This window comes from Apteryx rowi, unplaced genomic scaffold (genome assembly GCF_003343035.1).
Source record: "Apteryx rowi isolate R43461 unplaced genomic scaffold, aptRow1 scaffold_38, whole genome shotgun sequence".
NCBI classification, from domain to species: Eukaryota; Metazoa; Chordata; class Aves; order Apterygiformes; family Apterygidae; genus Apteryx; species Apteryx rowi.
In genome coordinates this window covers 4,120,576-4,147,995 of record NW_020450307.1, presented here as the reverse complement: position 1 = coordinate 4,147,995, position 27,420 = coordinate 4,120,576, and the positions used below count along the sequence as shown (strand labels likewise).

At 39.1% G+C, this 27,420-nt stretch overlaps 1 protein-coding gene across 15 annotated transcripts in view; it reads left to right on the top strand.

Moving 5' to 3' along the window:
• MXRA8 (matrix remodeling associated 8) overlaps positions 1 to 27,420 on the top strand; it is a 114,594-nt gene that overhangs the window by 58,064 nt on the left and 29,110 nt on the right. For all 15 annotated transcript variants that reach the window (XM_026073927.1, XM_026073919.1, XM_026073918.1 and 12 more), the window contains 2 exons: positions 7,070 to 7,201; positions 7,348 to 7,452. The gene's annotated coding sequence lies outside the window, so the exon portion shown is untranslated. The remainder of the gene's footprint in view (positions 1 to 7,069; positions 7,202 to 7,347; positions 7,453 to 27,420) is intronic.

Sequence of the window (27,420 nt, the reverse complement as noted above, 5' to 3'; positions counted from 1 at the left end):
GCGGGCTCAGGGGGACGGCGCCGCCGGACGGAYGCTGGGCAGCGCCCTCGTCCCCGCAGGGGCGGCCCCCCGCTGCGCCTGATGCGCAGGCCGGCGCCTCCCTTTCCCCTCAACTGGCGCCGAGGGAGGCAGGACTCCTGCGGCCCGCCGGGGCTCGCGGGGCTGCGGCCGTGGGCCAGCGGCAGCCCGGGAGGCCGGTCCCCGGCGGCGTGGAGCTCGGGGCAGGCACAAAGGAGCAGCTCTGGGGGTGCGGAGCGGAGCCCGGCGCGCGCCCCCGGGAGCTGACAGCTCCCCAGCTGGATCCCCCCCTCACCCCCGCCGTGGTAAGGCATCACGACTTGTTTTTCCGTAACTCCTCAAATTCCAGCCTGCATGGCAAGATGGGTGATTAATAGAGAAGGCTGGGTTCCTCCAGCCGCTCCCTCCCCGCCCTTCCCTTCCCGGTTTGTGCCGTGTAGGAGCATAAAATCTGGCACGGAGTTGTTGGCGGCCTCTRGTTTTAACTGTCACCGTGTTGGGGCAAGGCCTTGACTCTTTTCAAAGAAACGCTTCACCGGGGCAGGGATTTTTTGGAAGAGCTAAGGAGAATCAGGCTGAGGATGTATTGTAAGATTAAGCCTTTTGCAAGTGCAGAAATGCCTGTCTGAAAACTTAGTTGCTTCTCTGGATCTGCATTCATATGCAGTTGATCATACTAGCAGTGTGAAATGAGCAGTTATTGACATGATAACTTCTTTAAAGGGTGTGCTCTTTAATCACCACTGATAACGTATCCTGCTTATTAGAAATGCAGAAGACAAGGGGCCAGACTTTCAAATGCCCTTTGTGATATTTGGGCCCCATTTCTGACTGGAATTAGGAGACACTTGGCATCATTCTACTTTACACACACAAATTGGGTTTCATGCTACCAGGCTTATTTACACTTGTAGTAAAAGCAATAAAAATCCATTTGGCAGTTTGCCAGAAAGTAACTTTCAAAACTTATTTATCTGTTGTAGTAAATCACTTCTCTTTGTACTTGCATCTGTCATAGGCAAGACAATCTTTACATATTAAGTGCCTTGCCAGAAAAAAGAGAGCAGGTTTGGGAAAAGTAATATGGACCTGACAATAAAATAACACTACGAGTAAGGTACGAAAGTAATGTTTGGTGAAATACGTTCTCCTGAGTGTCCTTTTACATATTATATAGACTTTTTCTTTTCTCTTACTTCAGGCATGAGACCTGAAGCCTTTAATTGTTAATTGTTTCTTTATCCATGATGGCATGTGGATATTGTTTTGCTGACATGTATTTCTTAAGTGGCAAGTTGTTAGTATTGGCATGTTATTGCAGTTCATGCATTGACTTGTTTTGGTGGCTTGTGGAAACATTTTGGGAGAAACAAATACAGTAGCTACAGGAACTGCCTGTTTTCAAAATAAAGTCTTTGAAACTGTCTATTCATAAATTTTTCCTCCTGCACCCTCAAGTGGCAGGGGTGCATGCCCTACAGTGGTCTTAAAATGCCAGCTCTGAGTTTTTGTGGAGCTACCTCAATAAAGGATGTTGAATTTGTTGAGATAGCATGTACATTTGCTGCCGCCACTACCAAAAATTTAGTACCGGAAAGAACATAAACTCTGCTGAGGCATGTTGAAGTATAACGGGGATATATCCAACATGTTTTGGGTTGTTCTTGGTCTTTCACCAGGTAACAAGGTTAGTAACACAAACCCTGCAGTGGATTTTCTTGTTAGTTTTCACTCTGGTTTTGAGACTATCTGTTCTTCTTGCCTTATCGTGGAAATAGAGATGATGGAAAATGAAGAGTTGCAAATGGATGATTAGGCTTAGGGCCTGTAAATTCTGTTTCCCTTATTTATACAGCAGTCTTAAATATGACTATGCAACACTTCTGGTATTTAGAAGCTTATCTGTGAGGAGAGTGGCTGTGCTTAAGTTTGTGATGCGGTCAAATAATGTGGAATTGGATGTGAACTGAATCAGTAGCAAATAGAGGTGTGTAACCATTTGTCTAAAAAAGGCCAAGCTCTGGGAAAAACTTCATAGGGTGTTGGCAGGTGAATAAGTAACTGTGGGATATGTGAAAATGTGAATTTACAGCTAGCTGGTTGCTTTGTGGTAATTGGTTGTGTTTATTCATGTTTGCTGGAGTTGTATTGTGGCATAAAGAAGTAGTTATCTGTTGATGAAAAGGGGATGCTGCTTCACATTCACATGAGGATGCATACAACTGAGCTGTTACTATAAAGCTGTAGAAAACGATGGGCTGTAAATTCATGCCAAGCTTACCTGGTTATATAGAGCTTACCTAGTTTTTATGTCCATCCTCTCAGCATAACAATTAATAAAATTTGGAAAAGGATGCATGGTTAGTAATACCACAAGATGGAAGAAACTGATAATCTGAACCAAAAATTTTATTTATTTATTTTTACAATAGCATTGGGGGCTGTTATGAAAGGCATGCTTTGATCAAAAGCAAATTATTACTGGCTTTAAAAAAGGGGTCGTTGGAAGGGATTCAATAACCTATAATAGACAGTAGGTCCCTCTTGTCATTAAAAGCTATGAAAAGATACAGCTGGTAAATTAAAAACTAAACAGGATTGTGATCCTGCCTTATGCTTAATCCTAAGTAACAGAAACTTAACTCCAGTGTTGCTTATGTACCTCACCTGACATGCTGTTAAATGCCTATATGCAAACATATGTAACTTCCATTTGCAAGATTTGTGCTGCGTTTCATGCGCCACCATAGGAGTACAAGCGTGAAAAGAAAATTAGCTTCAATGTGGGACCCTGTATTATCTAAAAATTTTCCTCTAAACTATAAAAATAAACAAAGACCTACTTTTTCTCCCTGAGCATTTATTCTGGCTTTCAAAGCATAGATATTTGCTTGTTTGTTTTCTTTTCTGTTAATCATCTGATTACAAGCTGAGGAGCCAGAGCACCTACTACTGACAGATGGGGGACCCTATCTGGTCTTCGTTCTCTCTCTCTCTCTCTCTCTCTCTTTTTTTTTTTTAATAGAGCTATATTGCATGAGTGTTTTGTTAAAACGCTCTGTGAAATATTTTCAGGGGTGAAAATACTAAATTTGTCTTTTAAACCCTTTGCTAAAAGCCTTCAAAAGTCTAATAACACACAAACTTACACATTGGCTTAATGGTGGTAGCTTGAGTTTTAAGATTGGGACCTATATGTAAACATAAATGGCATTTCTACTCACTTTTTTTTTTTGCAGTTGAGTTGTGAAACACCATAAAATTGCATTTGTAATAAAAAAGCTGATGCGCCATTAAACACTGCTAACAATAACACAGTCACATCATAGTTTTCTCCTTCAATGACTGTTGGATGTAATCAGGGCTTGAGATATCATAGACCCAGGAGTGCTGTGTCTTTCTCCCCTTTTGTTCTTTATGGGCTCTTCTACCTTTGTAATACACCATCTTCCTGTGATGGGCTCATCTCTTTAATTCACATGAAAAATACTTGTGTTCAGACTGATGGTGTGATTTATGACCAGGGCTATCATGAGGGTATCTTTTTTAATTTTAATAGTTTTAATTAATAGTTTTTTAATCAACTATAAGGCTATATCACAGTCCAGGCTAGAGTGGGCATGCCTGATTTTCAAAACAACCCATATGGACATAACACAATCCTATCTTGCAGACTTTTTTTCTGAACCAAACTCAGAGGTGACTACAAATTTGGGCCCAATGTCTTCCATGTAAATATGATGTCTGCTGTATGCTGAAAGCCTTCTTGTGAAGCACAGTTACTTAATGGCATGTCAGAGAATAGTTCCAGTACCCTGAACAGGTCACCTTATGTGAAGTAATTCTGAGATGATGCAGCTTGCCTCTTGAGGTAAAAAGATGAAGTAGCAGATTAAAACAACCTCATTTCAATCCTTAATTTGTCTCCCTCCCCATTCTGTTAGTATTGTCCATCTCTTCATTCTGGCCTCTTATTAACTTAGGCAGTGTTGATATGAGGGCCTTCTCTATCTCTCCTCTGATGTGTACAGCCTTTCTTGCTCCCTCCACTTTACGGGCTCATTTCCTTTATATCAAATCTTGCCAAGCTCAGTACTTCATCTTTTTTGTTTGTGTCCATTCTCTCTCTCTCTCTCTGCTCTGTAAATTAATTCTGTAACTATGACAGTTGACATAGTTGCACAAGAGTGTTTTGAAAGGTTGTACTACTGAATGCATTGGGGTGGGAATCTGTTGTCTTGAGACATCTATTGTAAGCCAATAACCTATCAATCAGATTTGCCTAGCCATCACACCAATTTTTTGTTCCTCTCTGATAATCATAATTTCTTGTGAAAATTAGGGAATCAGAAGAAAACTAATATGAATCTCGGCTATCTTAGTAAGTGTTAATAGTAAATATGGGCTGGCGTTGTTAATCTTGTCTTCAAACTGACATATTTTTGTTGTTGTTGCAAATAGGGAATTATAGCTGCAGTTGCTGCTAACCATAACAAAACTGTATATCTAATTTCTCCCTTATGTGCCTGAAAATGTCCTTCAAAGAAGGTTTTTTCTGTGTTTTCTGTAAGTGGTACTTAGGCCTGAACTACAGTAACATTTTGATTTTAAATGTAGTGTTCCATAGTTCTGGTCTTCTGTTCCTCACATTGCTGCTCAGTGGCTGTGCAGAACTATAATTTGGCATGTTGACTGCTGCTTGGCAGGGCGGTTTGTAAATCCAAATATGGAGTGAAAAGTAGTTCTTGTGTTAGGAAAGCAAATGTTTTCCGGCAAAAGTGGAGCCTCCTTGAGAAGCCAGTGATGAGGAACTGACTTTGCAGTACTGCATATGTTGTTGTAATTAAGGCACAGCCTTTCCTGGATCCTGAAATAATGTGATAAATAATTCTGTTCAGAAACAGTGTATGCATTGAATTGTTTCCAACTGTGAAAGATCAGACTTCCTTAGGACTGGAGTGGAGCTGGACTTGGGGCATAGAGCCATACCAGGCTGCGATATGAAAATGAAGCAGTTACGTATTTTGTGTACCTGTGCTGACTGACTAGCCTTCATTCAGCTTTGCTTCTTGGAAAGTGCAGGACAATAATGTTGTAGGAGTGGTGTATTTCTTTCTGAACTTGAGTTACATTTTAATTTACTACTGTGCCTTGCAGCGCTGATGTTATGCTATCAGTAAAGCTGTAGAAAATAGATATAATGGGGACCTTTATCTTACTTTTCCTGACAGTGTTACTTTGATTAAAAAAAAAATACTTTTTTCTGTGCCATTTCTTTTTTGATGGTGACTTCTGCACTATCTCTTGATAGTATGAACCTGTCTTTCTTCTGAATACACAGGCTTTTCTACTGAATTTATGTGGGTATGATGTGTTGTCGTTAAGATGCAGGATGTTTAACTCTGTTCTAACTTAAAGACTCAACTCTTGGCAGTGGTTTGTAGCTTCCATTTTTCTTCTAGTCAGTGGCAGATTAAGATGGGACATTACAAGATCACATTCTGTAATGTGGTAGTATCCACCAATTTAGAGAAGGTGCTATTTGTGATATATGTCTTAGAGAGAAGGGGGATTGTCATCAGCTGACGTAGTTGCTTATAGCAACTGATTCTCTTCTCTCAGGGGAAGAGATTAGAGGTCACTTCCTATCACTGGAATTGTTGATTATTACAAGAATGTGTCTGTAACCTTATAATCTGTGTAATGCAATTTTGTTGATTCTTTGATGACTGAAAAATGACAAATAATGAATGCAACTAAAAATAAAGCTATAGTTTGTGATGCTTAAGCTCTCATCATCAAAACTCTGACAGCTGCATAAGCTGTGTAGGATCCAAGTGATTCATATTGAATCTACGTGACTGATACCATATTAAGAATTTCCTACCTGTCTCCTCTTAAATGTTAGGTGTTTCCAGAGCTTTTCTATATTGTATTACAAAACACTATCAGTAACTTCCAAAATACAAAGCTATAAATGCATATGATCCAGGCATTCCCATCAGTTACTTGTTTTAATTTTGCTATAAAACTTGAGTCTCTGTTCTACTGTTTTATGTCTAGTTAGTATAGGATGCTATGCTGTGACATAATTATAATATGAGAGATTCAGAGGAAGAACTGTCCCATCTCAAATACACGGCCTGGGCCAAGTCCTCTGTACAAAAGCTCATACTGATAAATACATTCCATAGAGTGTTGTTCTGGTTTCCTTTGTGCTGTTCAATCAAGATGYGAGTAGGGCAGGAACTACTGATAATGTCTTTCAGTACTGCAGGATAAGAAGAGCAAGCCTGGCTTGGGCTCTGTAATCTTCATCCATCAAATACCAGAGTATGTCTATTCTGCTGTCCTTCTGGATGAGGTTCAAGTCCTCATTCTTTCCATTGTGTGAACTAATAGTCTTTTGATTATACTTCTTTAGGGAGTATTTGAGGAGTGGCTTTTTAGGCATTCCTTTGCTATCAGTAACAGAACTTCCTATTAAACTATAGTTTTAGGAGCAGCTGTTTCTTGCACAAAAATTGCTTTTCTTGGTACCTGCTGTGTTGAAAACTAGCAAGCAGTTGTGATTTAAAGCTTGGGATTATGAGCTGAACAGGCAATTTTTAAATGGAAGGACAATATGAGAACTACTGTTTCGCATTTTTTTCTCATGGAGACAGTGTGTCATGCTCTGTTTTTACACTTGTCCTAAAATAAGTTCTAACTGAAAAAATGTCTAGCTATGGAGATCTAGAACAACTTCATCACTGGGAAAGCTTTGGAGGAAAGAAGTTTAAAAACAAGTTATTTCATGATTTTTTTTTTTATAGGGAGAAATAAAAATAGGAGTCGTCTATTTGTAAATGCGGCTTAAAAGATTGATGCTTTAAGTGCCGTTTGGACATTAGGCATATATCACCTAGAAAACAGAAAGTTAACATGTTTTATACACAGAATTCTGCACTCATTGAATGTAACCACAAAAGTGGTTGTAAAAATCCTGCAAGCAAAGGAACACTGGACGAAAACACGGAAGCCTTATTTCTGCCTATTTTCTGTCAATCAGATGCTGTGGCAGTTCTAGACTCTGAGCTAGCCAAACTCAAGAGAGAGCTTTTGGGCAGAGCTCTGTGCTTGGAAAACTGTTCCTGTTCTCATCCAGGGATAAGGCAGCAGACTGGACAAAAGTGGCTTGCAGGTAGGAATCTGCCTTTTAGGTGGACTCTGTTGTGCTAGGTAGTAGTTAGAGCATAGACTTTTTTGGTGGGTGGTGGGAGGGGAGAGGGAGGGAGGTAGTTGTTGCAACAAAGATTTTAATGAGGTATTTTTGCTGGTATTTTTAAGGAGACCTCCCAAGACTACAGGCAGCATGAAAGGAAGCATACCTCCATACTTATTTGAAAACTGAACAAACAGGTGAAAGAGGCTGATATCGTAGGTCAGTTACAGGTAGGAGTTTCTTTTTTTTGAAACAGAATAAAATGAAGTGATTCACGTTTGCATTAGAAAAAATGGAGTTTGTGGAATAATGTACATAGAGGGCATGTAATAAGAATAAATGCTCCTTGCCACTCTGTGGCAGAAGGGTGGATACCCACAGAGCAAGTCTGTATGGGTCAGACCTAGACAAAGGGGGTGTTGAGGCAGCTACTGTGATCAAAACTTTGACAAGATTTTTAGCTCTATAAATGGAGAGTTTCAGAAATACTGCACAGAGAGTGTGTGCAAGACTTACATGTAGGTTGGATGTGTCTAGGCAGCAGTCAGAATTCAAGATGATATCCAGGTTACTGACTTGAGTGACAAGCGGTGGATGAAGCGTTAAGAAGTTGTGTGCCAAGTAACTTGCAATGTTGAAATATACACAAGGTTATCTTTACAAAGCAGTGATGTAGACTCTCCCTCTGTGTGTATGTTTTCCCATGTGCACCTCTGCCTCCTACCTGTCTAATCTCATTTACCCTCAGTGTTATTGAGCAAAGAACATGTTTTCAAGAGGGGGATTGAGTAAATAAGTTGTTCCCTGGGAGTGGAGCTAACTAAACTAGGTTTCCTGAAGATTTGTGTCCTTTCTGTGTTAACTCACCCTATTTTCTGCCTTATTCCTTATCTCAGACTCCTTGGTCAGTTAGGAGATAGTTGGTTTACTTAGACGCACGGATAAGGATTGGGGCCTCAACTGGTAATGCAGTCACATAATTTGCTATGTATATCTTTGTAAATGCCTATAGCATGTTTACTGAAAATATCTTTCTGATGGCACATGGGTTTGAACAGATGAAGTAGCAAATGGGTTCCTTTTAAAGCTTTTTCTTCTGTGCTCTTTTTGGCCATACTTGCCTGTCTGTAAGCTAGAAAGGAACGGTTGCATAATAGTCAAAGTTGTCTTAAGGTCACACAGACAACTCTTCCATGTGATGTAAACAAGCATGGCTGACCAAGAAAATGAATGCAAGGCCTGTGCAAGGCTGAATATTACGGTCTGTGGCTGAGTTTCATGGTCCTCCTCTTCTGCTGCTGCCAGCTTAGCTTAGCTTAGTTTAGCTTCAGGAGGATCTAGCAAATTATACAGTAGCACTGAATTGCTCTTTGGGACTGATTCAAAGCCTGATGAAGTCCCTAAGTCTTTCTCCTGATTTCACTGGCTTTTGAGCCAATTTTCAATGAAACTGTTCTGTCACATGAGCAGTACTGGCTTGAATGTGAAACTTGCTGTGGGTGCAGTGGGAGCAGAATGCATTTTAATAAGGGCTTTCCTCAAAAATATGCTTAAAACAGTGGTTAAGCAGGTTGAGATGAGAGGGATAAATTTATTCCAGGCAGAGAATTCTCCAAAGCTTCTTACCAGTTTGATGCTGGAATTTTTATTAGTTCTTTGAGATGGCTAATAAGACAGAGCACAGTGACTCTGACTTTACAGTTCAGAGGGTAGGTCATGGTTCCTTCCAGCTTTCATTCTACTCAGCACAGTCTGTTGCACACTTAATTCTGTAAACTTTGCAGCAGTCTTGATCCGCTCTTGGCAGAGAAGCTCAAAACTGAAGGCCAAGTTTCAGCTTGATTCAATCAATTAAATCTGGAATAATTTTGAAAACAGTAAGGGTAGGACCTAGGCCTGAATATCTGGATCAATAGCAAACGCACAGAGGCCTTCCAGAGAAAGGGCAATCCTTAAGACAGGAAGGGAAATTTCATTAATGCCTGTAGAAGGTTGAAGTACTGTTACCTAGTGGAAGAAAATGGTTAGTTATGTAGTTAAAGCTCTGAACTGAGATTTGAGGTATGGAAAAAAGAATTTGCATTCAGCCACAGACTTAGACTTGGACTCAGGAAAGTACTTGGACACACTGAAGTGTAGTGCTTGAATTGAGGCCTGTTTTAGCCACTTGCCCAGTAAGAATAGTCTTTCTTTCCCCTGGGTTCTTCCTGTTTTCTCTGCTGAAATCTATAAAGATTTTTTAGAGACCGTGTCTTACTGCTTGTGTTTATACAGCACCTAGCACTGTGGTGCTTTACTTTTTGTTGACATCAGAAGGCACTATTGTAGTACAAATAATAAAAATATGTATAAGAACACCAGGCTCATAGACCCCAAAGCCCATATTTCTGTAACCACACTAGGTTAGCTTACACATATTTTGCCAAGCTGATTCTGATAGCTGTGTGCAGTACAAGTCACTGCTTATTTTAAAGACCTAGCTTTAATGTAATCTAAATACTTAAAACAACCACTTTTTCTGCTGGAACCTGAGGACTGCCCTGCTCTGAGGGTGGAGTATGTTATATTTATTAAAAGCTAATGCTATGAAAACATGCTGAAGGGATACATCAGGTTTGGTCTGCTTCCTGTAGCTAGCGATTTGCAGTGAGACAAGTTAGAAAAACAAGTTTACTACTGTTCATTTAATGAACACCTTTCCATAGTGTATGCACAGTTTTCTTTCCAGTGCTCAGGTAGCTTTGTTTTGGCTTAAGCATGCACACACAGACTGTACAGCTGTTAAAAACATTAGTCATCTCTGCAGGACTGAAGTTCAGCAGCTTATCAGTGTTTTATCTGGGATTTATGAAATAATAATTTTTGAAAGTTTATCGCCCTTCTAGTCTGCTGCAGGAGAGCAGGCAGGCAAAAGCAGATGCACCAGGAGGAGATCCACATTCAGCACTTTGAAATCAACCATGAATAGCAATGGAATGGATTAAATTTTGAATTAAGTAATTCATTTACATGCAGTATTAAAACCTGTAAAGATTTCCATGCTGTATTTGAGATTAGCACAGCAGGCTGCTTTCACTTGGATTCTGCTTGACTTCCAACACTTCTGGCATTTTTGAAAATAGCTTTGTTCATGCTCACCTTTGAGATTCTACTTTAAATGCAGTCTGATGGGTGTTACCATGACTTGTACAACTTGGCTGATTATCATTCTGATTAGTACATTCAGAGAATCAGAATCTCAGAACTGAGCGGTGTTAGTTGACCAAGAAATGGCATTCCCTTCCCCTTGAATGTATAAGTTATGGTTACCTTATATGTGACTTGATGGCTAAATGCTAACTTAGAGGACATTGTCCAGAGGCACCAAGCATTTATTTCTACTGTTGTGCCATGGTATTAGGTGGAAAGGTAGACAAGGTGGTGTTTATGAAATTTGGTGATTTTTCTCTATATGGTCATCACTGCTAGAATTCTCTCCCTCTTTCTCCCATCTATATCTTCTTTAGGAATCATGCCAGCTGTTTCAATATGGATGTCTTGATAAAGTTACCTCCTTTCTCTTCTGTTTTGTTCAGCATTTGGGGTTTCTGAATATTTGTAGCTGGATTAGGTATGTTGTTGTTGTGCTCGATATGATCAACAGTAGTTTTTTTGCCCTCATCTCCATACAAAATTGTCTTTTAAATGGTGGGTTTTTTTTCCTATAGTTCTGGCTAGTTCTCACTCTCTCTTCTGTAATGCCATAATTTCTTCATCATAAACAGACATGGAGAAAGGGTATCCATCAGTGCCTTTATGGAGCTGGTATTTGTCTTGAGGATGTACTAGACCTCAATTAACTTATAGTTTGTAATTTTGACCGCCTTTTGATTGGTAGGGATTTCTGATGCACTCTTAGAATTTCTCTCTAAGGGCCCAACTTGTTAATGTTTCTCTTGATTAAATAGCTAGTCCACTGTCTTTATTGCTACTTGGTCCAACTTTAACATCTCTGGGGTAAATGTGTAGGATGATTACTTGCAATTACAGTAATGGACTGTGTTTACAGCCTAGTCATCTGTCTTTGAAATGAGGAAGGTTGAAGTTTCTATTCAGTCTCCTTTTGAGTTAAATAGCTCAGGGATATTCATTGGTATTTGCAAAGTTGCAAGCTTTTTTTGTCTTAAATTTACTTAAAATTTCTGCAGCACAGAGGCAGACTTTTCTCTCAAGCAAGCAAGACAGTTTCATGTTTATGGTAAGCTAAAAAAGAGCAGTGTTATCCCTGAAACTTTCAGCAATGCAAGAGGTGTTGCAATTCAGTCTTATATAAAAATGGTTAAGATCAAAGGCAAGTGTATTAAAAGCTTTGAACCCTGATCCACTTTCTTGTCAGGGATGTACCTGTCTTAATGTTTCCCATAGTATGAGAGGGCAAAACCAGTAGAATCAACTGATCTTTCCAACTAACAGCGGTGGCTCACCCAATACAACCCTTTATGTACACATTATTGCAGTTTATTCAGTCTAGCTTTCTGGCTGTCTAAAATGCTGAGATATCTGGATTTTATTTGGGAGGAAAATAATAGAGAGGAGGCTAAGTGGCAAGTATTGAATTTACTGAATGAAGTCAATACCTGGATGAGTTTCATTCCTATTTTCTATCTATGTGGGGAAAAAGAAGATGATTCAGTATTTTTGTGTGACTTGACCATCTATTTTGTGAGTACTGGAAGTAAAGTCAGCCTTTGTTTTTTCTGTGTGCACCTGATAGTCCTGAGGTGAGCGAGTAAGTTCTGAGCGTTTCCATTGCTTTGACGCTTGTGTTAGCCAAAGCAGCACTAAACACCAGACATGTGAATCAGCCAAGGAGAACTTGAGAAGAAAGCACAAAGAAATGATCCTGTGTCCTTTCAATGACTGATGGCTACAGATAGACTTAATTTATCCTTTGTTCCTTGAAAGCTAGCTTGGTCCTTGTACTGTGAGGACTCAACCTGCTGTATGTAGAGCAAGCTGTGCTGTTTCCTGTTTCCAACATCTTGTTTGAATGCTTTGGGTAGTTTAACACTGCTGAATAATGGAGAAGAGGTAAATGACCTCCTATAAAAATGGACAGGGCACTGAATCAGAATAGATTAATATTACTTGGTCTTACAGTTAGGGGTTTTTTTCCCCCTTTTTCTTAAGGCTAGCTTGTCTCATGGTTACTCTCTGTTCCATTATTTGCATGCAGTTTATGTAAAGAGCTCCTTGTAATTTCCTAAAGTTGAAGTCTGTAAACTACTATATTGTACGGAGCACAAATCATCTTTTCCCATGCAGTTTAATGACTAATTACTTATGATATTCTTCATTGCATCTTTTCTTTGGCTATGTTATTTATAAGGAAAACATATGTCTCCTTTTTTGCTAAATGTCTGCTTTACATGCTCAAATAGTGGTATTACAGAATATCGTTGCAGTGGGTACTTGAGTTAGTCCTCCTGCAAGGAGGGACACTTGAGTGATATCTATGCATATTCTCTTCTCTGGTGGTCTTGATTAAATGTCAGAATACTGTAGCCCTCTGTAGCCAGCATTTAGAAATCCCTCTAGGTGTAGCTAATGGGAAAAGCATCCTTAAATTTTGTTTAAGTACAGCTCTTTGTTAAGAATTTTGCGAGACATAGTATGTGCAATCCAAGTTCCAAACAACTGACTGTTTTCAGACAAGATATGTTGAGTAGGTGGGATGGATTAGGAAGGTTCAGAGGGAGAGTAAAGTATTCTTGACAATATTTAATATCAGTTTTACTGCTTGTTTAATCTTGCTTGCTGTTATTTACTTGGCTTGGATGGTAAATCTGGACAGATGGTTTAACTTGTCTGCATTTCCTGTCCCAGCAAAATGCTTTGTTTTTTTTGTAGTCATCTGAGGTAGGTCTAACTCTGCTCCCAATGAAGTTAAAGAAAACCATTCCTGAAAATCTCACTAGTAGATTCAGAAATGGAGTCCTGCCTTGCCTATTCAAGAGTTCCAAGACAGGTTTATTTTTGCCTTTTTTTTTTTTTTGTCTTTTGTTTAAAGATTTAGTAGTGAATGCAGGCAATATTGCTTTTAAATTGCTCTGCATTGTTAGTTCAACTCACAAAGCTAGTAATACGGTTGGAAGCCTAATAGTAATTGAATCAAAATGGCTGTTTAAGAGCCTGTTGCTGGTAATAAAATATGTGGAAGTTGTAAAAATTTCCTTTCCCAATAGAGCAGTTCAGCCTTGGTCTTCAGTTCTCTAAGCGTGTATCTATACTGTAAAAAGTAGCCTCATGGACACTGACTTGAAGTGGTACTAGATAAGCCCTCTCTGGAATTGGTATAGTGTGGTTCTTTTCCTGATAGAGTAGACCCCTTGAAAGAGCAGAACTGAGCAAGGTTCAGTCCCATGCCAGCATGATTATAAAGGCTCGTAGGGCCTAAACCTCTACCTCTGCATGCTATTACACTATGGTGCATATACTTACCTTAGATTAGCTTCAAACACGCTGAAATCTTCTACATGGCACAGGACTGTGTTAGACATAGTCCATCACTAGCTAGTTAAAGTACTTCGGAAGCTGTTTTTCAGTTAGCCTGAAAATCAATGTGTTAAGAAGGGCAAATTCATAAGACGTCCTCAAAGAAGGAGCATCTGTTGATGGTAAAAGCTGAATTTTTTTATTTCAGTTCATGACAGCTCCCACTGTTTTCTGACCCTCTTTTACTTTGACAGTATACAAAAAAAAAAATCCTCTCTCCTTACCCATCCTCCAAAAATTGGCAGACAGATGAACCTGTTCTGGAGGAAAAAATGAAGTCAAGTCTGCTGTCTGGATAACTTGCTAACCCAAGAGCTCCACCCAGCTGTCTCCTGAGAAGACCTTTTTAGATATTAAATTTTGTTTGCTTGTTTTTCCAAACATGATAATGACCTCAAGGTGAAAGATACCACTCAGAGCTAAGCTTGAATCAGACTGTGGACAGATAACTGTCTTTTCTAGTGGAAATAGTGTCTTATGAAAATACATGAGCCATCTGTTAGTCATCCTTGCTTCAACAGGGAAGAACAGGATATCTGTACCCATCTTTGTATTTGCAGAATATTTTTGTCTGGTTGCTTTATGCCCTACATGTCTGTGTGTGTATATGGGAGAACATAGTATAGTAAAAATATGCTCCCTTCTAAGATGAAAAAATACAGAATTTCCAGCCTTTTATGTCAGAGGTGGCTTGGTTCCCTCTCCACCTTTTCAGAGTGAATTCATTCTGTTCACTCTATCTTTATAGACATTCCAAAATCTACAGACATCTCAGGACATCTGTAAGAGGAGGACTATGTCCTATACATAGTGGCTTGTACCTAATTTCAGCTCTTGTGGCCTAATTGAAAACCTTCTGCAAGCTGTCTGTAAAGTGCCAAAAACAGTTTGTGTCATTTCTTGTCTCTTTCCCTGCCATGCTGATGTGCATCTTTTTGTCTCCATGTGATAAAACACTCCATCTTTCTTTGTCTCTCTTTCTTGTCAGGATGCTGTATTCTGGCAAAATCTGTCCTGGTATGTAGATGATCAATAAGCTGGCCTTCTGTCCCCTGTGTTTCTGGAAGGAGGGTCCAGGGAGATATGTTATATAATCCTTCTTTCTTTAAATATGAAAAACTGCTCTGACTTTGAAACTTTAAAAGCGGTGACAGAAATCAGGGAATCTTCACTTAATACTGTGCCATGTATGTGACAAATTTTCAAGTATGTTAAAAAGTATGTGTGCAAGGGGAAACAGCAGCACATCTTATGCATGTAAGAAGAAAGACTGATAATATGGGAGTAATGGAGTAATGGGAGACTTGTGCCTTACTTCCAAAAGCAATTATTATCCAGTGTCCAGACTGTACTGCCTGAGCCTTAGATGTGGGAATGTCATTATACGTTGCCATTATGCTATGTGGGGAAATAAGAGGGTGGGAATTTATGTACTTTCACTCACTGGTAAGCTGCATGATTCGTACATTCTTGGATGGAAGTTGTAAGCGAAGATCATGGAGGTGGGCTGGTTTGTCATCTTGGACCTTTCTAAGGTATCTGGTACTTCAGGTGTCTGTTTATTTTACTGCTACTGCTTCATTTGTTGTTTCTCTGTGAATGATAACAAATATTTAGGTGTTCTTGAGAAGGTGGTCTTCTTCATGGAACCCAATGTAAATGTCTCTGGCAGAGTAAGGGGGGTGAAGGGAGAGGGTTCTTAAGGCCCCACTGCCACGATATCTAAGTATCAGTTTATAGCACATGGGAACTGATAACACACAGAGCTCTTCAGCCCTAATTTAGTCAAACACTTCAGTGTTCATTATTTAACTTAAATCTCAGGAACAAATACATCCATATTTAGTAGGGTGCTCACTACTGTTTGACGTGTTCATAATTCTCAGTAGGGGCCTGATTCAAACTCCTTAAAGGTAACTAGAAATACCGCCCATAGATCTAATGGGCTTTGGGACAGACTCTCCTGATTGATACATTTGCCCAGGTTTTGTTGAGTATCAGAGGCTGTTTCTGTAACTTCCCTTTATAGGATTGCAAATGGGTACAGTGTATATATAACCCTAAATTTGATAAAGAAAATGCCTGGCAACAGAGGAAGAATGTTGAGAATGTATGCATGTTTCAGGGAGTAATGGTTGGGCATGGGCAATTCAACCCAGCTGGCTCTTTGGAGAAATTACCAATGCTTGTGCTAAAATATTATGGTAATTCAGTTTCCCTAGATTTATGCAGAATCTAACAGAAGTCTTCCTGAACAGTTTTGATATGATGTGAATTCAGGGGAAGATAGGAATGGACTACAGAAGTCTTGGCTTCCAGGCCAATACCTGATTCGTTAAACTTTGATAATTTCTTTTCCTGGAGAAAAGGATGGGAGGAGAAGTCCTCAGAGGTGTAGGAGGTTGGTTCAGCATTTAAACTTAGGCTTTGTTGAAGCATGTGACCAAAATGCATTTTTTTCTCATTAACTGTATGTGAAGTGAAAATGGTTTCTAGTTTACCATGTTGACAGAGATCTCCAAACTAGAAGATTACAATGGAAATGATAAGAAATGCTTGTGATAAGTTGTTTTGCCTGAATTTCTGACTATTTGCTTTTTACTAATGTATATTGGCTTTTTTTCACTGTTCCAACATTTTCAGCTTGGAACGACTGTCATTTGAATACTTTTTTGTTGTAAGCTCCAATTGATTTCTGTCGCAACCCCCCCCCCCCAAAGGCTTTAAGCTAAGAGTATCCAAACATGTTGATGGATTTAGCAGAAGGAACAAAGTTGTTAAATACGTGGGCCAGGGAAGAAAATATATTGATCTAAAGAGTGTAACCTCCAGTGTGTTCACAGACTATGCTGAGTCAAGTTCAGTGGGTTATAGTGTCTGCCCTGGTTTTCCGTAAGTGGAGGCTTCTGGGGATTTTGCATTTTGCAAATAGACTATAATATTTGTTATTTAATGTAAATTACCTTTGAAGACTCATTGGTCAGGGTAATTCTTCATAATGTGGATTACCTCTGTAGTTTGTATCATGGGTACCCAGGATAACAAAATCTGGCTACAGCTAATTTTACACTGAAAGGCAATTTGCAATGCACAGTGTGTCTAGTCTGATTGGGTCTATTTCATGTACGTGTATAGGGTTGGGGGGGGTGGAAATGAAGCTTCCTTATCCCTGCTCTTCCCCTTTGCTTTTGCTGGGTCTATCTAACTAGCCATATATGTTTTGTTGCTGATGGTGTAGTGTACCTGTGGGAATATGTTATTCATAATGAAAACATAGACTGTTACTAGATACCTTACTGACATTATAGCATTCCACCATGATAGCAAAATAAACAGTCTTCCTCCATCTTAGCAAGTATCCCATGGCAGTCCTTGCCCGCAGAATGAAAAAGTATCATAGCTAGATGTTTGGGATGTAAAGTTGGTTACTATAATGTTTGCAAAGGGAAAATATCTATTTGTCCTCATTGATCATTGCTGTTCAGTTGACATAAGGCTCTTTGCAAAAAAAACAGAAATAGTTGCTAAGGTTTGCTTTTAAAGTACTAAAGGCCATTTCACTGTTGATGTCCCTGCTGCTGTTTGCAGGAGAGGATCATAAAGGGATGGTACTGTAATTTCTTGCTTATAATGAAGCTTTGCAGCTGTCTTTAAAAGGGTATGGTTTGAATAAAAATATTTTAATTCTGTGTGTCCCTTGAATATTTCCTGTTAATTTCAATAGTAATTATGCAGATAATTAGAAAAGGAAGAGAGGAAGAAAACATGCTGTTATTGAACAATACAAGCAATGGTAGGTAGAAGAGATACTTGGAGTGGGATTCTCCAAGGGTCAATCAGAGACTCAAGGCTTTCATAGTAGAAAGCCCTCATTTCTCTTCCTGCTGATGACTTTGAAACTATGCAGCCATGTGACTGTAGTAATTTGAATAAGTCTCTGTGCTGAGGGGTTGCATGGAGATAATATCCAAGTTCAGTATCTCCCAGGTGCGGGTGTAGCATGTAGAGACATGATGTAACATTGACAGATTTCTGAATCCTCTGCTGTTCTAAATTAGTGTTCCAGCCCTCTTTATGTTAATTTTGTGATCTATGGATGCTGGCATCTTTGAGCCTTAGACTCCAGTGTAGATGCCAGAGTTGTATGTCTGAGGACTACCATCTGCTCTGTATAAATAGAGCAATCCAACTGCATCACAGCATTTGGAATTTTATACTTTGAAAGCCCCCAGTGATCGGCAAAACGCAGATGTTCATCTCATTCCCTTTGTGGTTGGTGGAGCAGTGGGAACTCTCTTGAATGAGAGCACCACATGTCACCTAATGAGTTTCCGTGAAAGTTCCTCCAAGAACAAATGACATTTTGCTGAGCATTTTTAGAGACCATAGTATAGTGTCTTCTTGTATTAGCACTAATGACAGTTATGACTGATGGGTGGAAGTGAGGATTTATGCAACCTTGCATACTAGTTTGAGACTGAAGGGCTTCAATTTATTTAGCCTGGGATGTCTGTCAGTGCTTGCTTCCCTATGTAATAATACCAGCATTTCTAATCAAAGATTAGTTTATTTTCTTTCTTTATATATTGTTTAGGATTAAGAAGGAGATGGAAGACTCGGAAGGCTCTTGTATCAGACTCATCATACCACAGTAATCCTAATCTTAGAATGAATTCAACCTGACCTAAAATATGAGCACAGAGGGAAACAGGTCTTGTGTTTTTTTTTCCCCCTGTTTTAGCAGCACTAACAAGCTGTTGGTTTGTTTGACAGTTGGGAGTCTCCCTTCAAAAATAGCTTTGAGTCTTTGCAGTGTAGCTCCAGAGTTTTTCCCAGTACAGCAATTTATCAGCTGCCTCTTGTGAAACTGTTTCCATTACTTAAGACAGCAGTTTCAAAAATATCTAGATGATTTTAACTGTTCCATTCTTTTCTTGCTATACCTGGACTGTAAGCTGTTAGAAGCAGGATCCATCTTTTTTTTTAGGGACTGTACAAAAATATATCTTGTTAAAGCCTTTGGATACTCCAGGTAATAAAATGGTTGCATGCAGAAAACTGCCAGCCAGTCAGTCTGGTAGCTATGACTTCTGCTGAAATTCTCACAAACTCTCCTTTTTTTTTCTTTTTTTTTTTTTTTAACTACCTCTGCATGTCCAGGTTCTGATGTGTAGAAGTAGATGTATTTGAAAAATATTTAGTAAGTTTGCAAAAATTGTTTGTTAACAATTGACTGTCTTGCTATGGGGAGCTGTGACAATAGCTTGTGTCGTAACAACTGTTAGGCTGTTAAAATCAATTGTTTAGCAGCTTTCTAAAGTTTAAGAGGAACTCATAGATTTGAAAATTGTCTCAAAATAAGAGTTTTATTCTTTAAAAAACCTACATTGAAGCCTGCAATCTTTAAATGACTTCTCTCCTCCTCCTTTTATGGAACGTGAAGAGTAGAATAACCGTATGGGCTACGGCACTGGTTTGGGATTTAAGGTCTGAATTCCATTTTTGCCTCTCCCTGCTGCGCCCTATTTGACCTTGAGCAAGTGATCTAGCGCCTGATATAACAACCAGTTAAACTTGTGCCTAGCTTAATTTACATGCATGAGTTGTCCCTTTGGAGGAGACTGTGAGCACATTAAGTGCCTAGGTAACTTGTAAATATGAGCTTTTATCTTTTGGGTTTCAGTTCCCCATTTGTAAAAACTTTTAACCCACAGTAAATTTCGGTTTCCTGCAATCTAATGTAAACACTGAGCATTTGCATTTACAGAAAGATACAAGTACAAATCCACAGCAGCTTATCAGATTTCTCTTTTCTTTTGTTTTCCTTGATGACAGAGGGGCTCATTCTCCCCTGTCCCCACCCATTGCTTTTTGGCAGCCATTGTAACAGAAGTTCCCAGCAATGGCGAGCTTCAGGGATTGTTCCATTTGTACCTGGGTAATATTTCCATTGAATTTACTTGAATTTTTAAAATATATAAATAATCTGCCAATTCAGGAAGAATAGAATTACTAAAATAATAGGTTCCCATGACTTTTTGGGGCTGCTTTTGTATATGCTGATTTCTAGTTGTGATTTATGTACTATTTTAGTTATAGACCCAATTGGAAAAAAAGTTACAGTAAATTGAACAAAGCTGATCAAGCCCAGAGACTTACCCAGTACCTGGATGAGGAGGGAATGAAGATGCATTACAAAGTTTATCTTCATTAGAAAAAGAATATATAAAGTAGCATCTGATGCTAATTACATTTGTTCTTACTGAGGAAAAAAGCTGCACAGTGGTGATGTCAAAATTTGAATGCTGCAGAAGACATGAATATTTAGGAATCTCTGGACCAGCCATGCTGATTGTAAGTAGGGGTGCAAAGCTGTTGGATTCAAGGGAGAGGTTGGGTTTCTGATGTCATGGGGAAACATGTGAGTATACTTAGTCATTATAGACTGTTGAGCAAGCCCAGTGCTTGTAGACACACTTGACAAGTTCCTTATTTCAGTCTACACAAAAATTCTCACTGGCTTTAGTGGAATTAAAAGCTAATCCTGAAATGGCAGAGAATGTGCCTTCTAAAGAGCTTTGAGTATTTGTAATAAAGATAGACTGAAGGATGGCACTGCAGCTAGTGTGAATGTGTTGCTGGATCCTTGTTAAGGACTCTGGTATATTATTAATTTGTATCCCACTGCTTCTTACACAGGGTATTTTGATCAACCTTGAGTCAAGATAACAAGAGTCTTTAATGCACAATTTATATGTTGTGCTCAGTGCTATTATGCAGGTCTTAATCTTGTAAGAATGAGCTATAGGGTAAATGGAAATCCTTTTCCTATAGTGATATTATATAGATGCATCTGAAGTAGAGCAATCAAATAGTTAATGTTCAAATGCCTGCCTCTTCTGTCTTTAAAATTGTCCCAGCAGGGGTTGCATTACATGCTTGACATTAGCCATGCTGTTCCAGCTCCTGCTTCTTTCACATCCTGCTTTTTATCCCCCACCTCTCTCCCTACATCTTTTTAATACATCTCTTACTCAACATGGTTAATAAGCAAATTTGTCATCTGCTTATTTTTGTCTTTGCTAACACTCACCCCCTCGCTCCCCACCCAGTCCAAATTAGCAGTAAGCCAGTGAATTGAAGCTAATGCTACTGTGAATTATCCTTTGCTGCAGGGCAGCTTTGCATTTTTAGTGCCAAGCTGACTTTAGTTTGTGTGACTAAAATCAGCCAGTGCATAAAGAATTGGGATTCTTGTCCCTTCCAGGAGGGGCTTGTGTGTGTTCAGTGGTAGTGACTAAGCTTTAGGAGGCATTTCCTTGACAGGTTCCTTTTGTGAGAACATCTGTAGCTGGTCTGCTTGGCCTTTGCCTATGAGTTGCTGCATGAATTGCACTTGTTCTTTACATTTGAACAGAGGCAGCAGAGACAAAAACAGCGTGGTTGTTTATTGTTGTAAGTGCTGTGAGGAATCCTTGTGAAGACGGGCATCTGTGATGTATAATGTAAGCTCCTAGTAAGAAAATCATCTGTACTCTGAAGAGCTTACATTGCTGCTAAGCAAAAAAGACAAGCGTAACGATAGGAGGCATTGAAGGTTGGAGGAGGGAAGTGATTTGCCCAAGTTCACCTGGTAGCTTGTGGGCAGAACTGGGACTAAAAGTCTGATCTCCCAGTTTCTAGTCTTATGTTTTAACTGCTGGAGAGTTTTTCCAGGTGATTAAAAAAATTTTTTTTCAATGTCTAATAGCCTAAAAGGCATTTAAGTGCAGTTGTTCATTTTTTTTGTATGTTTTTTTGGAGTGAGAGGATCATGGGACAGTAAATAATGGGCTTAAAGTAAAACTTGTTGAGAGAGGTTTGATCTCCACACTTGAAGATTTTGTAGGCACAAAAATGCTCTCTCTTCTAGAGAAAAAATAATTAAAAAAAGCAAATATTCCTGTAATCCTACTGGCATAACATGAGCTTCACTTCTCCCTCTGCTAATGAGGTGGCCAGAGTGTGCTCCATGAGCATTACCACTTCTTCTAGCAGTTCTTCCAGCTATGTAATATTGTTTGTATTTTGATTATACCATCTAAAACCTTCTGTTAGAAGGGCAATAGTTGCTATCTGGATCCATAATGTTCTACACCTCATTCTTAGCGTAGAGACCTTAGCAGCACATAGGTCTTACACATGCAAAGGGAAAGGAAGAGAGAAAGGTTGGCCTTTTAATATAATAAGTTCTCTGAATTGACCTCTCCCAGAGCTATCAAACTGTGAGCTGTGCAGATTCAGCTGTTCTGTAGTTGTACTTTGCTTGTGTTCCTACTCCTGACAGCCAAAGAGAAGGGGAAATGTTAGGTAGAACTCGTTCGCTGTGCCTTGCAGTTATTTGGTTCCTATTTACTAAATGCTTCTTCAGACTTCCATAATTATCATGGTGACACAGATGTGACAGGTATGAGTGTGTAATGAAACAGATGGAGTAAACACTGTGGTTTTCCCATTTAGTGGGTAAAGAGGTTCCATTGTGCCATTGTTTCCATTGACAACTGCTGAGCACTGGTAAAACTTTTTCGGCTGGATGAGGGCAGTCTAGAGAATCATGACCCAAGTGCAGCCTGAGGTATTTAGGAGCAAGACCAGGATGAGTCTATTGTACTAGTTCTGGATCATATCTCAGTGATCTCTCTGCAATTTTGAAGTTTCTAAATCTGGCTAAACCTTGGTCTGCTAAGTTGAAATGTATATGTGTGCACGCACATGTACACACCTGTGCACACACACACGCTACATAGATGTCAAAATGTCAGAAATGGGAGAAATTCATCAAGATGTAAAAGGTATCTCCTTTTTAAGAAAAAAATCTTGTTTTGCTCTTCAAATAAAATGAAAGAGAAAGCAATATAAGATGAGCGAATAGGAATTATGATCATTGAAAGGATCACTGTGCCCAGATCTAGGACCATGGCCTGGAAGACACTGGACACAAGACTGAGTTCATGACATAATTGATCTAGCCGAGCTTGGCAAGCTAACTACGGGTTGTTTCCAGCGATTGCTTCTGGATGTGATTGGTTTTGGCAACCTTGAGTCAATCTCTGTCGTTACGATAAAATATATTGCTTCAAATTATGAGACCTTTCCTCTTTTTCTTTGTACTAGAACTCTGGGGTTTTTTGTTCCTTTCCCTTTTACCCTGATGGTTTGTAGGAGCAATAACAGTGGTGATTTGTCTCTGGATCTGGATTGCAAGCGGGTGGCAAGAAGCATTGCAATATATCAGTTAATAATTGGAGCACTGTGAACTCTCTGCAGCAGATAGAGCTTCTAATTATGATATTCAGTCTGTTTGATTTCTTTGGAGTAATGCCATGTAAATTAGGAAATGGCTTTGTAATTCTGTGTACAAATGGAACATTCTTGTGAACTCTCATGACATTAAGGATCTGGTAAGGTTAGGTTGCAGTGGCTTTCGTGTAAGATGTCTAGGTTTGAAAATTATGCTGTGGATATTGGATTGTTTGAGCAATTGGTTTAACTACTAATGTCTGAGAACTCAGTAGTAGAGAGGCCACCATTGTTCTTTGCCTCTTTGTTGATAGCCTCGGCAGATGGGTGAAAGATTGAATCTTTCTCTGAGAACAAATTTATTTGCAATTAGAGGTTCCTCCTGATTCAGGATTGAAGTGTATCGTCTGTACTTGCTTGTTGGATGAATGGAAGGTTTCATTCTCCAGTGTTAGGAGTTTGCTTAAACTTTCTTTGTTTGAGTTGGTAGTCCTCTCATTCACTCCAGTTGATGCCTCTTTGCTGTTTTGGCCTCTTAGGACATTGGAAGTTGCATTGCCCTCAACTCAGTGGTCCTATGCATCTAAAAAGGAGATGTATGAGAGAGACGTGCCCAATGCTGAATGCTGTTGAACAAATGTTTCAGTATTTATTCTAAGAGTTTGCTTCAAATATTTGCTTCTTAATTTTTTTGGTCTTTAAATCGTAAGCATTAGGATATAAGTTATAGACACTTGTGAAATCTATTGCAGTGCTGACAGGTAATCTTTGAGACCTTTACTCTGTTGAAGGCACAGCACTAACAATGTTGCTACCCCTCTCTAGCTGCTGGTGGAAACTTGACTCTTAAGAATTGAATCAGCTCTTAAAAATCTGTTTTAAATAGTTGTAGGACTACCTTGATGTTTCCTTGCCAAGACTGCTGATTTCTCACATACATATATTTCTGTTCTTTAAAGTATTTTCTTTTGACTCATAGCTGCCAAATGAAATAAAAATAATGAAGATCTGCACATCTGTCAGCTTGTGAAATCTTAAAACATTCCTTGCTCTAAGGATAGTAAGCATAAAAATTTAAATGCCTAACTAAAGCTGCCCTTGAAAATGTATTACTTCTTTCCTAATATGATTCACACACCTGAGTGTTAAAATGTAAGTGCAAATGTCAGGCAGCATTCCAAAAAGTGTTCTATGGAGGCAGCATACAAAAGCTGAACCTTTATTAAACCTGTGGCATCAAAAGAAGCTGCATCTCTAGGGGTGGAGGCACAGTGCTGATAGAGAACAGTGTCTGCCAGGATACAGTAAAGCAACTATGTTTTTTGTGCATCTGACAGTACCTCCTCTTGTTGCTGTGTTTTCTTATGGACAGATTTCCTTTGGAAAATAGTGACTTAGGGCATGATCAGAAGGTAACACTTGTGTTAAAACTCTGTAACTAAGGTATTGTCAAGTTGTCTTAAACTACTAGCATTATCCTGCCTTCTTTAAGAGTCTGTAAAAGATGGTTGCTTAATGTATAGTTTTGATTTCCCTATAGGACAATGACTTTTAAAATGTTTTTTGGTGGTTTATTGGATAGTGGCTTTAAAAGCAACAGCTGGACCTGTATCTGTGGATAGCTACTTGGTATGTCTTAAGGCAAATTTAAACAACCAGTCCATGTTTCAATCTCCATAACTATGGAAAGGAAGTAATAATAGTATAGAATAGAACTAAATGTGAAGCCTAAGAAGCTGAGTTCAGTGACCTGAACATGGAGGTCTATCTTTGAGAAGTCCCGCTGAAATAGTAGTAGCAGGACTATTAAGGACTGCAGAATTGGGCCCCTCACTTGACCAGTGAGTGAGCATAGTTTATAATGAGTACCTATTTTCCCTTTAAAGTAGGCACTGCCAAATGAAACCATTGTCAGCATCTATATTTTAAGGCTTGTGTTGTATGGTCTGCTTTATTGATTTCCCCCCCCCCCCCAGACATTTAATAAAACCACAAGGGGCTATCATCAACTCTTTGGAGTAGTTTGAAAGATCTGTAGAAATTTAATTAATAGCTGTTCCTTGGTACTGTATGGAAGGTACAGCAATTGTGAGCATCCACAGCTTTGAGATTTATTGGTAATAAAAGGACATATACTATGTAGAGAAGAAAAATGTTAAGAAATTTTGACTGTATTGGTTTATGTGAAGCTCTGCACAGTTGAATTTTATTAAGAGATATTTGTGCAGAATTGCCAGCCTGAAGATATTTATAGGCACAATGATGTAGTTTGACAAATTACATGAATGACTCTTTCTAGCTATTCTGACTGGCTCCCAGAACTAATTAAATTGGTATGCAAAATAAAACAGTTTAATTGTTGTCCTGGTGAAGATGCTAGCTGAGTGATGGCTGCAACAAATTGAACCAGATCTGGAAATTGGAATGGAAAACTACAGTGCCCCCAAGCGTTTAAAAGTCCAGGGGGTACATCCAGTTACCATGGACAGTTTTAATAGATGCAGTAAGTTTAGTTTTCCACTTAGAAAGTAATTGGCAAGTTGAATGATGGTAATGGAATAGAGTAAAGAGATCTTACCCCAAAGCCTCTCAAAGCACTTGATGAATTATTGACAAGAGTTGTTTTTTTCTCTACAGGGTAGAATGAATAACTGTTTAATGATGCAGTGATAATACTGCACACATCTTGGGTCTAAAAAAAATGAAGAATCCTGTGTTAAACTGCAGAGAAAATTTAGGGTAGCAATTATTATTATTATTTTTTTTTGGTGAAGAGTCAAAAATTAGACTCATTGTAGCTTTAGTGACCAAACCTGAAGTTTACTTCTTTGCAGTTCTTCCAGAAGATGAGTACAGCCCCTTCTAATGCCACAATGAGCAGCACATCTTTAGTAGTGACACTGGTGTAATGTAATTACTTGCTATCATGTATATTCCATGAGAAATGATTCCATGAAGCTCTAGCCTACTTCACTTTGCTTAGTCCTCAAAAGCTGTTGGGTGGGCTCACCACCAGCTTTTGGAACTGTGGTGGGAATGAGTATATAAGTCTCAGATGTTTGTGGCTTTTTTGTGGGCATCTTTTATGAAAGGTGTCTCATCCATTTCACTCTGTACATATGGAAAGGGGTCCTGACAACAGATATGTTGTTAGCAGGGACAGTTCTACTGAAAGTTTAGTCCCGTCCCACCCCATCCCCCCCTTCCTGAGCGATGAAAGCTCAGGAAGCTTTTCAGGTTTTGTGGTAGACTCTGATTGAGTTGGAACTGTTCAGCTGCTCTCTTTACTGTGTTTGTAATGAAAGCAGTTGCAAAAGCAACTTTTACAGTTTACCTATTCTAGAGTTAACAGATATTCATTGATGCTGTTGAGTCAATTGAGAATCTGATCTGTGAACCACTGCTTTGACTGATGGATTGTGGCTCAAACACTGTATCTTCCAGTTTGGATAAATAAAAGAACATAGTTCTGTGATGATACCTATCTGCTAAGAAATACTTTTGAGAATGAATAAAACATCCAATCAGATAATTAATACAATTAATATACTTATTAGGGGTTAGAGATCTCTAGATTAGGGAAAATGCAATCACTAAATCCAGAAGAACCAACAGGGTGGCACAATGTACTTTACAATTACTGTAGTAATCTTCTGAGTGAAGCTTGCAACATTAAGACAATAGAAGCAAGGGGGAATATTTGTTACAAACTGAAAATGTGAATTTCCTGTGGGTAGATATGGCTGCTTTTTTTGTTTGTTTGTTTAGTTCTTAGTGAAATTCCATGTTTGTAAGAGTGGTAGAGACTCTTTGGAAGGCTGTCTGTGGCTAAGGTGATTACTCAGCGCTTGGAAGACCTGAGTTCAGTTGTAAACCCTGCCACACAGTTCTCTGCCTCAGCTTACCATCTGTTGGAAAGGATGCAACAAGTCTTTCATCTTGTGTTTTAGACAATAGCTTTCCCTGCAGAAGGCTTATCTCTTTCTGTATGGTGCCAGGATAATGAGAGCCTGCTTTCAGTTTGAGAGCTTTAAATGCTGCTTAAAAAAAAAATAAATAAATAAAAGTAACTGGGCCCTGTGTTTCTCCCCTGCCCCCTCTTCCCACAGTGTAGTAGACAAAGCATTATTAGCTAGTAAATTAAGACAGAGGTTCTGTTGAGTTCTGTATTTAAACCTGCAAGTAGTTATTTAGAAGCCAAATTTACTTGGGCTTGGACAGATCTGGAATGAAGGGTTTGCATTTTCCTTGTTCTGTCCCTTTTGCATATAGAAAAGGTTCAGTTCTCTCCCTGTGATGCATAAAATCTAAACAGCTTTTATCTGAACTGTTTCTCTAAGCAGCCTCTTAGGCTGCTGAAATGACTCTCAAAGTGTGGGAGGTGA